Here is a 9456-nt window from a genome sequence, read left to right as displayed (position 1 = left end):
CACAGCCCGTCTCTGCTCTCCTGTCCCACCCTGGTTTCTTCTCCCTCTCAGGACTCCCTTCCCTCTTCCTCGTTTTATTTGCAGACCAAGCAGTCATACTGCTTAACGAAGAAACAAACCAGAGCTTCCCATGAGCGTTCAGCTTCTAAGAATGTGAATAGATTTTAAAATAGCAAGCACCTATTAAATTTAAATTTTGCATCAATGTAAGACACGGTGAAAGTGGCAGAAAGATGAAAACACATGTGCCGCGCAGTGGTAGGGACACCCTCGTCTTGGGGCCCCTCCACGGGAGCTGGGGCTCTCCTGCTGCCAGAGGCCTCATTGCCATGTGATGCCAAGCTGAGGACATCAGGCTGAAGAGCAAAGGCCTCTCTTGTGCTGTTTTTCCGAGCAGGAGCCTGCATGGTTGGCGCACAGCTGCAGGAACGCAGCTCTGTTTCCGGACGGTGCACTTGCTGCGTTAGTGTTACTAGAAGTGTCTTTATGAAGACTTTCCAAGGTAACCTGCTTGCACATTGTTCTATTTTTGGTCTAACATGCTTTAGAGCATCATGCCACATGAGACTCCCCTGGGTCAGAGCTGGCACAGTGGCCTGGGTCTCCCTGACCCCAAGGTGTCTGCTTTTCCTACCAAGTAGCCCCTTGCAGATGAGTGCTCATGATTCACCCACTTGTGAACCCAGCACCTCTTGCTGGTGCATGCAGTGTTCATCCTGACAGAGAGAAGAGCATGAAGAACAGCAAAGCCAGGCTTCTGTGAGGAGCAGTCTCAGAAATGCCCGGTGCCTCCCTGCCTTGGCGGCTGTGTGGCCTTGGACACGTGATTTAACCTCTTCCAGCCGGTTTTCAATTAGAAGGGTTGAATAAGTTAACAGATGGGAACTTCTTAAAAGAGAAAATAATAAAAAGCAGATAAGAATGAAGTCATTCTGCACTGCAAACATGTACTAATTTAAAAAAATACGTTTGGAAAAGAGAAATGTTTTTCTCATTACGGGAAAATCCACAGACCCACAGGAAGCAGTCTCTGGACTCCGGGTTCCCAGGTTCCTGGTGTGTCCCCTCGTCGGTGGCTCTTGTAGAGTTTTGGCCTCCCGTTCATCCCGGCTTCTAATTCCCACATTCCAGACCTTAATGGTTCCTCTAGCTCATGCTTTACTCTTTTGGGGTATTGGAATCAATTAAATGTGGCTTCAAGGCTGGGGGTTTAGTTCAGTGGTGCCACTGCCTGCCTCCCAAATGCAAGGTCCCGAGTTCGATCCCTGGTACCAGAAAACAAAATAAAAATGGCTTCAGCTTCTTCTGTGTACGTCTTGTTGGGGGTCGAGTTGGATCCCTCCTCTGGAAACCAGGCTAGGATTCATGTCTTGCTCGGTTGTCCACAGAAGGCAGCAGCAGAGATGCCCTGAAACTCTGAGGTGGGGCACTGGGAGGGGAGGCAAGGTGCTCGGTCCAGGCAGTCCTGGGATGCTTGTTCTGAGGAAGCCGGCTGCCTTGTGAGGAGGCCAATGCCTGCGGCCACCATCCTAGGGAGGACAGGCAGAGCCTGTGGCAAGGTCCTGAGACTGCATGCGGGAGACAGCGGTCTGAACAGCTCCCAAAGGTGCTGCCCCTCTCTCGCGGCTGCCTCAGGCGTCACTGGGAGCAAGAAAAGAGTCCCTGCCCAGCTGCCTTGGTGGCTGATTCATGGGTGAAGGAGAGGAATAAGGTCTGGGGTGCTTTGCTTGGGCCTGGAGGGTCCCTGGAGGAAGAATCTAAACTGAGCCAAGGAGGAGCTTCTTCGGAGGGCAGAGCCACATGTGAAACATGGCCTGACTGTTGCCATGGAGAAAGGAGACTCACTGTGAGCTGAGAGCCTCTGGCCTGGGCCACCGATGACCGCCAGTGTGTGCTGCTGTCTGACTCGAGCTGGAACTCTGTTCCCTCGCGTGTCTGCGGCTGACAGAGGATTCCCGTAAAGCAACTCTGGGGACCACTGCATGGCAGAGCTGATCCACAGCAAGAAAGCGACTGCCCTGAGGGTGAGACCCCGATCGGCGCACTTAACTAGGCATCCACCCTGGCCCAGCCTGGGAGCCGGCGTGAGGTGAGGGGGAGGCGGCCGGCCGTTCCGGTGGCCACACCAGGGGTCGGGGGCACAGCTCACGCCTCGCACCTGAGCAGTCTGGCTCCATCCCTAGTGCACACACAGGAATCTCGATAATGGGCACGTGTGGAACTCGGTGGGACACACGGCCCGTGACCGTCAGCTCGTCCTGAAGCAGTCAGGGAAGACTCCAGGGAAGAGGTGCTGCTGGCGTGGGGCTTGAAGGAGGAGCAGCGCTCACCAGGAGGGCAGTGCTAGCACAGGGGCTCCTAAAGGTCCCCCGCCTGCCCTCACAAGTCACTTCCCCGCTCTGAGGATCCTTTCCCAGGATCACTCTGAAAGTGAAAGGGGCCGAAGCACACAAAGCCCCTGACGTAGTGCCTGGCACATTGCTGTGCTGACTTTGAAAGAGAAAAATAGCAAGGGCCAGGGATGCAGCTCAGTGGCACTGAGCCTCGGAAGTGTGAGGTCCTGAGTTCAATCCCTGATACCAGAAAAAGAGAGACAGAGGGAGAGAAAACAGCAAAGTAGAGAGGCAAGAACAGTGTGGCACCATGGGCAGACCAGTCCGTGGTTCCTGGCACGAGAAAGGGACAGGAATGGGAGGGGGTAAGGTGGGGGGATTCAGGAGAAGCAGCGGGGAGGTCAGCAGGGACCAGGTCTGGAAAACTTTCATGCAATGCATGAATTTCACCCTCCAGTCCATTTGCATTTTACTGGGATACGTTCCTAGGAGAAAAGAGTGCAATCACTGGAGGGTGGTATGCTATATTCAAAGCAATTTTGATATTGTTCATGACCCATACTGCCAAATACAGAGAGAGGCAAATTCTTTTTCATAGGCAAGTGTCTTAAGTCTCTTTTACAACACCTAAGACCCACAACAGAGGAGCGGTTTTTTTTAGAGTTCGGTTCATGCCTGGCTTACTTCAGGACAGGAAGGGCCTGGTGAAAGCATAGCTGCTCACCTCATGGGGGCCGGGAAGCAGAGACTGACGGAGAGGAAGAGCCAGTGAGGGAGGAAGACACACCCTTCTGGTGACACCCCAGTCACCCCTTCTTCCTGCCAGGCCCTGCCACCTGATAGCGCCTTCAGCTATGATTCAGAACAGCACCCCCTGACCCAGTCAGTCACCTTTCACCCCAACACATAAACCTTCCAGGAGACATTCTAGATCTAACCCACAGTGGCAGGGTGCTTCCATCTCCCCCTGCAGAGATCTGCCACTGTGAAGGAAGGAGAGAGGAGGCCTCTTGAGGGCTCATATCCAAACTTCACAAGGATGAAATTCTTCAAGGCTGAGTACTGAAAGAGGGGAGATACTGCGGCGGAAATAGGAAGTCATGGGAGGATCACAGTGGGATGAGCCTCAGGATTCGACTTGTGTTTTAGAGACATCACCTCTGTGGCAATTTGAAGGGAGCACTGGGATGGTGGAAACAGGGGTCAGCGCTGGAAGGGGACAGACACAGGGGAGAAAACTGCAATGGTCCAAGTTGGAGATCACTGGGGCCCCCATTAAGGAAGTGGGAAGGAGGGGGCACAGCCTTCATGGCAGAGTGGTGGGGTGAGGAGTGGAATAAAAACTTCCAGATGAGCTGCACTCGGCTTCCACAGCTCCTGACAGGGCTGTCCCTATCCTGACTCTCAGAGAAGACTGAGCAGATCTGTGCTCCGAACGCAGATCTCCTTAGCGGAAAAACGACAATGAAGGGGGCCTGGTGCTGGGCAGTCTGAGTGAAAGTTACAATTGCTCTCCCCTAGTATTTTCTCATTGCACAGAGTCAAAGACCACAAATAATTCTGACCCACTCGCTGGTGGGATTTTTCAGCTGAGCACTAGAACCGCAGGAAGGTCATTTACTAAGACCCGTAATCAGGAGGCTTCCCCCGCTGGCTTGGTAAGCCAGCCGCCTGCCCCTGGAACACGGCTGTTGCCTGCCCATGGCTTTGCTGTCAGCAGCGATGGGAGAAGGGGCGGCCACAACCATTCTGTCTTCACACCCAAATCCCTGGGGACTGGCGCACCACCCTCCCCCAACTTGGGGGCCTCTGGAAGGAAAAAAACAAGATGGAAATCAGCCGAAGGAAGCCAGCCGTGGCCGAGAGCCCTGTTTACAAAATCTCCCTAGTCTCAGGAAGCTTCGCTGGGCCTCAGTATGCTCCCCTCCCATCTCAGCAGAGGAAAGCAATGCTTCTCTCAGCTCCTGCTCAGGGCTCAGCAACATGGGATGCTGCCTGGAGATACATGTCTGGTCCAGAATTAGTCTCAGAACTGTCATTCTTGCAGTGATTAGGATGGCTGTGTACGGGATAACGGTGGCTTCCTTTACACGGCGCAAAGGCAGGAAGGAGACTGGAGGGGAGAAGAAGGGGAAGAGCAGCAGTGATCCTGAATGTCCCTATGTGGAGAGAGACGGCGGTGATAGGGGTTCCTGGCGGGCCCGGGAGTCTGAGCCAGGCAAGAGATTTGGGCTGCAAGGTGTGGTTCTAGGAGCGGAATGTGTCACCTCTTCCTCTGCGTGACCCTGAGGAGCTCTGTACGAAGGGACATCTCAGGGACCATCTCCAGTCCACGCTACCGGACTGTTGCGACCACTGGGGATTTGGAGGGGAATAAAGAGCAGGAAACTCTGCCTGCTGGCCTGCAGGAGAGTGAGCAGAAGACTGCTGGGCCCAGAGGGTCTGAAGGAGAGGACAGGAAGCCTGGAGAATCTCTCTGACCTAAGGGACGTGGCGACAGAGGCTTTGCTTGCGTCCAGCAAAGCAGCTGCTCAGAGACCTGATTCTGGGCGCCTCCATCCACAGGGACAACCAAGGAATGAGAAGTCAAGATTTGCTCTCATTTCAGAATGAACAGGAAAGTGAGGCTCAGGGACGGGAAATGAATCACTCAAGTGCACACATCTTGTGAAAAACACAGCGGGAAGGAGCCAGGGGGCTGTGACTACCGGCACCTTCCCTCCACACCAAGCATCATCTGGATGCCCCCCGTGTGAGAACCAGGCGGGGCAGCAGCTGGAGGTGGCCTGCAGGAGGCCCAGAGCTGGCTGGGAGCTGCAGTGGAGTTGCAGAGGGGCCCCCAGAAGAAGGAAGTCAATGGGGACCAGAGGCCGGATTCTGAGGTGGAACCCAGGAACACCAAGGTGACACCAGGTGCTTCAGTAGGGGGCACATGGGCTGGGCTCTGAGAGGCTTTGACACCGTCTCCATCTGGGGACAGCCGCAGGGCTTGAAGGCCCTAGTGCAAAGTAAAATATGGGCCCCTGTCTAAGAGGCAGGAAGGAAAAACGTATTGCAATAGATGCCAAATACAACACTTTCTTCTCCCTTTGTCTCCCTTGCAATCTGTAGTGTTTTTTATTCACTAATGCTGTGCTCCCCCAAGCACCCAAGGTACAGCTCCACAATTCCTCAGGTACCCGAGCAGCTTGCCAGCGGCAGAGATGGGGCGCAGTGCTCCCTTCAAATTGCCACAGAGGTGATGTTTCTAAAACACAAGTTGAATCTTGAAGCTCATCCCACTGTGATCCTCCCATGACTTCCTATTTCCCTGCCACCACTGCAACCCCAAGCTAGGGCAGGGAGGGCATTTTCCCTTACCCCAGGCCTGTAGACTCAGCTGTCTGTGCACGGTGACACTCACAGGATTGCTCACTGTACCAGATGTGTTTAGTATCAGGATCCAGGGTGACCCCAGGTGATGGCAGCCACGGCAGGAGCGGTGGCTCCCATGTCTCTCCCCAGCATGGACTCCCGTGTGCCCACAGCCAGGCCCCTGCCAAATCACAAAATCAAAGATATAATTATTAGGAATCTCAAAATGATGGCCACAAAACATTCAACCCCAAGAATGAGTTCTCTGAGCACAGGCCTCGGCTGCACGTCTAGAAAACTGGCTCTGGGACTAGGCAAGGTGCAGTAACAGTACTCCTCAACAATGAATTCTGCCTCGGGAGCCTTCACCCCATGCTGCCTGGGCTTTCCACACCCTCCAACCACAGGTGAAGACTCCCAGGGTCTCAATGGATGCTGTGGGGATTTCCTGCTGTTGTCGCTGCACTGTCTGCCATGTCCCAGCCCCTGGTGTTGCTGGGGCTGTTGTACCTGCCTCCTTCCCCAAGGCAGCGGAGGGAGAACCTGCTGTGGCCAGGGTTTCTAAGTCACGTCCTTTGTTCTAGAAGTATGGCCTGGCTCTTTCCTTTTCTTCTGTTTCCCACATTGAATAATTTGGGGAACATCTACTAGTGCTAATGACTGTAATTAGCCATTTTCCAGCTCGCACGTGAAGGGGATTAATTAATCATGGCACCAGGACAACAGTAGAGGGCCTGTCTGGATATACAGTCACCCCATCTAGAGTGGGATGTGGGGTTGACCTTACAGTGTATATTATGACTTCAACATGACGTGTCCCTCAAAGACTTGAGTATGGAAGGTCTGAGCTCACTGCTCAGAGGTGGCAGGTCACTAATCAACCGATCCATTTCTGTGCCCATGGGCTGTTAGAAGGTGGGACCAGCTGGAGGAAGCTGGACGCTGTAGCTGAGCTTTGAATAGTGTCTCTTCCCCGCCCCTTCCTCTCTGGCACCTTCCTTCCCTCTTGCTCTGCTCCCAGCTGCCATGAGGTGAGCAGCTCTGCTCCTCCACACCCTTCCACCCTGTTGTTTCTGCGTTGGAGCCAGCTGACCACGGACTGAAGCCTCTGCAATTGTGAGCCAAAGTAACTTTCCTATTGTAAGGTGTCTCAGGTATTTCGTCATAGCAATAAAAAGCTAATATAGGGTCATACACTAAAAAGTTCCAGTTTTGCTGCCTAAAATCAAATGTCTAAAATGAGACTCAGACGTGTCAGTTCTCTCTTTATTCTGGGTAGATTCCCAGCTCTGTTCCAATTACCATTTCTAATCCATGTACCCTACATTTTTTCTCTGCCAGAAAGCCTAGCAGGTCATTCCTCAAATTTGGCTGCAGTTTTTCGACTGGGAGTGGGGATTTGGGGGTACAGGTACCTCTGGATTCTCTATCATGCCTATAAGTGGACTGGTTCCCCTCTAATTTCTGACAGCCATGGGGACATCAAATAGACTTGTATATAAACCCATGTTTGTGGTGCTCTGTTCAAGGTGCCCGGGCATTGATGCCACTGACTGTGATTGCCCTAAACTACCATATTTTAGAGTTCAGAAGAACTTTAATGATTTCCTTCTGAAGGTAGAGTTCACTGTTGCTTCGCCTTTGCTCAGCCCAAGCTCTTCTGAGAAGATGAGATCATTCATACCTGTTCTGAAGAGACTATCAGTAAAAGACATGCCCTTTACACCACCCTGCCCCATTTTTCCTCAGATGCTGTCCCTGTCTGCACCGTGGGAATGTTGTCACAGGGATTCAACTCATTGGGCTTCCTGTTTGACATGATTTTTATCTTTGTATTATTTCTCTTGAACAAGAAACACTTTTTGAAGCGTTCTATTTGTGCCATGAAATATAAGTGTTAACCTTTTTGGTTCTTTTTGGGGGGGAAAAAAGGAAATACTTCAAGGAGCTGTAACTTCAGTAGTGTCAGCTCTCAGCCCTGGGAAATCTGTGGTTCAAAAAGGAAGGAAGGGCTCCAAACCTTCCCTTTCCATTGGGGTCATAAGAGAAAGACTACTGTTAGATGAACGAGATCTAAATTATACACTATTACACTCAAATTCTTGACACAAATTAACAAGGAAATATGCATTTCCTCACATCACAATTTTAAGTTTGAAAATTTATTCAAAAAATTATGTTCTCACCCTGCTCATCTCTCCCCTAATCACAATCTCCCTGCTTAAAAAAAAAAAAAAATAGGTTGCTCCACAATGTGAAGACCAAATCTTTTGACCAATCATTATTTGAGAGCCCTGTAGCTACAGCCACTATGCCAGTCCAGCCTTGCCTATGCCACAGCCACCTTACACTTATTAAATAAAAACGAACTGTGGCTGGGTACGTGATAGGAACTTAATTATGCCCCTCAATATTGGTACTTTGGCATGCTAACCCCAGGACCTCAGTGTGTTTAGGCTGGAGAAAAGTGATGAAGGTCATTTGTGGGGAGGCTAATCCAGCATGGCCAATGTCCTTACAAAAGGAGAAGAGGGTACAGATATACACAGAAAGGTGAATATATGAAGTCAAGAGGAGTCAATCACGAACCAGTGGAGGAGAGGACTTCAGAAGAAATCAAATGACGCATCGATCTGCGTATTTTATCCCTGGGAGCTTAAGCCCCAGTCCGCATACTGTTGTGTGACTGCAACAAACTAATCCAATAAGTATATCTTGTAGCCACTCAACTCACGGCTCTTTTAAGTTCATTTCACATTATTTATTTATTATTATTATTATTATTTGGTACCGGGGGTTGAACTCGGGTCCTTGTGCTTGCAAGACAGGCCACCGAACTGCTGAGCTAAATCCCCAGCCCATCATTTTACATTTTTTTAAATCAACTGTTAAAGAATAATTTATATATTAGTAAACATACCTGTTTTAAGTGTGAGACTCAGTGAATTTTGCTAAATGCAACTATCAGTGTAAATAACTATCGTCCAAGTGGAAGATTTTCTCAGCCCAGAGTCCTTCTGTGCCCCTTGTAGTCAGCCTTCATTCCTCATTTACAGACAAAATCAGTCTGCTTCTTTCTGTTACAGCACATTCATTTGTCCTGTTCTAGAATTGCAGGTGAAGAGGATACAGGGTATGTAGGTGCATTTTTGTCGTTACTGTGGTTCAGCAGATTTTTGAGATTCACCCATATTACGCGTGTATCAGTGGTTTGTTCCATTTTATTGTTGAGATGTATGGATGGCATGCTTTGCTTGCTTATTCCTATAGAATGTCCTATTGGTGGACATTAGGTTACTTCCAGGTTTGACCTAAGAATAAAGTGGCCATGAACACCCACGTAAAGGTCTTCGTGTGGATATCTGCTCTTTCTCTTGGGTAAATGCCTGGAAGTAGAATAGCTGTGTTCTGTGTCAAGTGTATTCTTGTTTTTTGGTTTTTTTAAAGAAAACAGAATAAACATATTAAAATAGTTTTCAAAGGGCATTACTTTCCCATAAATTTTATTTTTTTCAAATTGCAAATTTATTTTACTTTTCTAATAATGAGAAGACTCATTTGTTTTTTATATTCATTCCAATCCTTGTGAGGTTTTCAATAGTTTAGCCATCCTTTTAAGTATAAAATAGTCTTTTATTTTGGATTTAATTTCAGTCTTCCCCAGTGACTCATGATGTGGACTATCTTTCTCATGTACATGTTAAATAAACAGTACATATTCTTTGATGAAATATTTGCCCATCTTTTTTTTTTTTTTTTTTTTTTTTTT

The 9456-nt window shown here is 49.6% G+C and overlaps 1 long non-coding RNA gene across 2 annotated transcripts in view; it reads right to left on the bottom strand.

The window, feature by feature from the left end:
* Positions 1–5153: 5153 nt before the first annotated feature.
* LOC104873641 overlaps positions 5154–9456 on the bottom strand; it is a 10811-nt gene continuing 6508 nt past the window's right edge. The window contains exons 3-4 of one of the 2 annotated variants that reach the window (XR_783533.2): positions 5694–5868; positions 5154–5580 (exon numbers count right to left, since the gene is read on the bottom strand). This is a non-coding gene — a long non-coding RNA (uncharacterized LOC104873641). The remainder of the gene's footprint in view (positions 5581–5693; positions 5869–9456) is intronic. The other variant, XR_783532.1, reaches the window with a different exon arrangement.

The sequence above is a fragment of the Fukomys damarensis genome, unplaced genomic scaffold, assembly GCF_012274545.1.
Source record: "Fukomys damarensis isolate Sample0158 unplaced genomic scaffold, DMR_v1.0_HiC HiC_scaffold_16, whole genome shotgun sequence".
In the NCBI taxonomy this organism is placed as follows: domain Eukaryota; kingdom Metazoa; phylum Chordata; class Mammalia; order Rodentia; family Bathyergidae; genus Fukomys; species Fukomys damarensis.
This window is presented reverse-complemented; position numbering and strand designations above follow the sequence as displayed.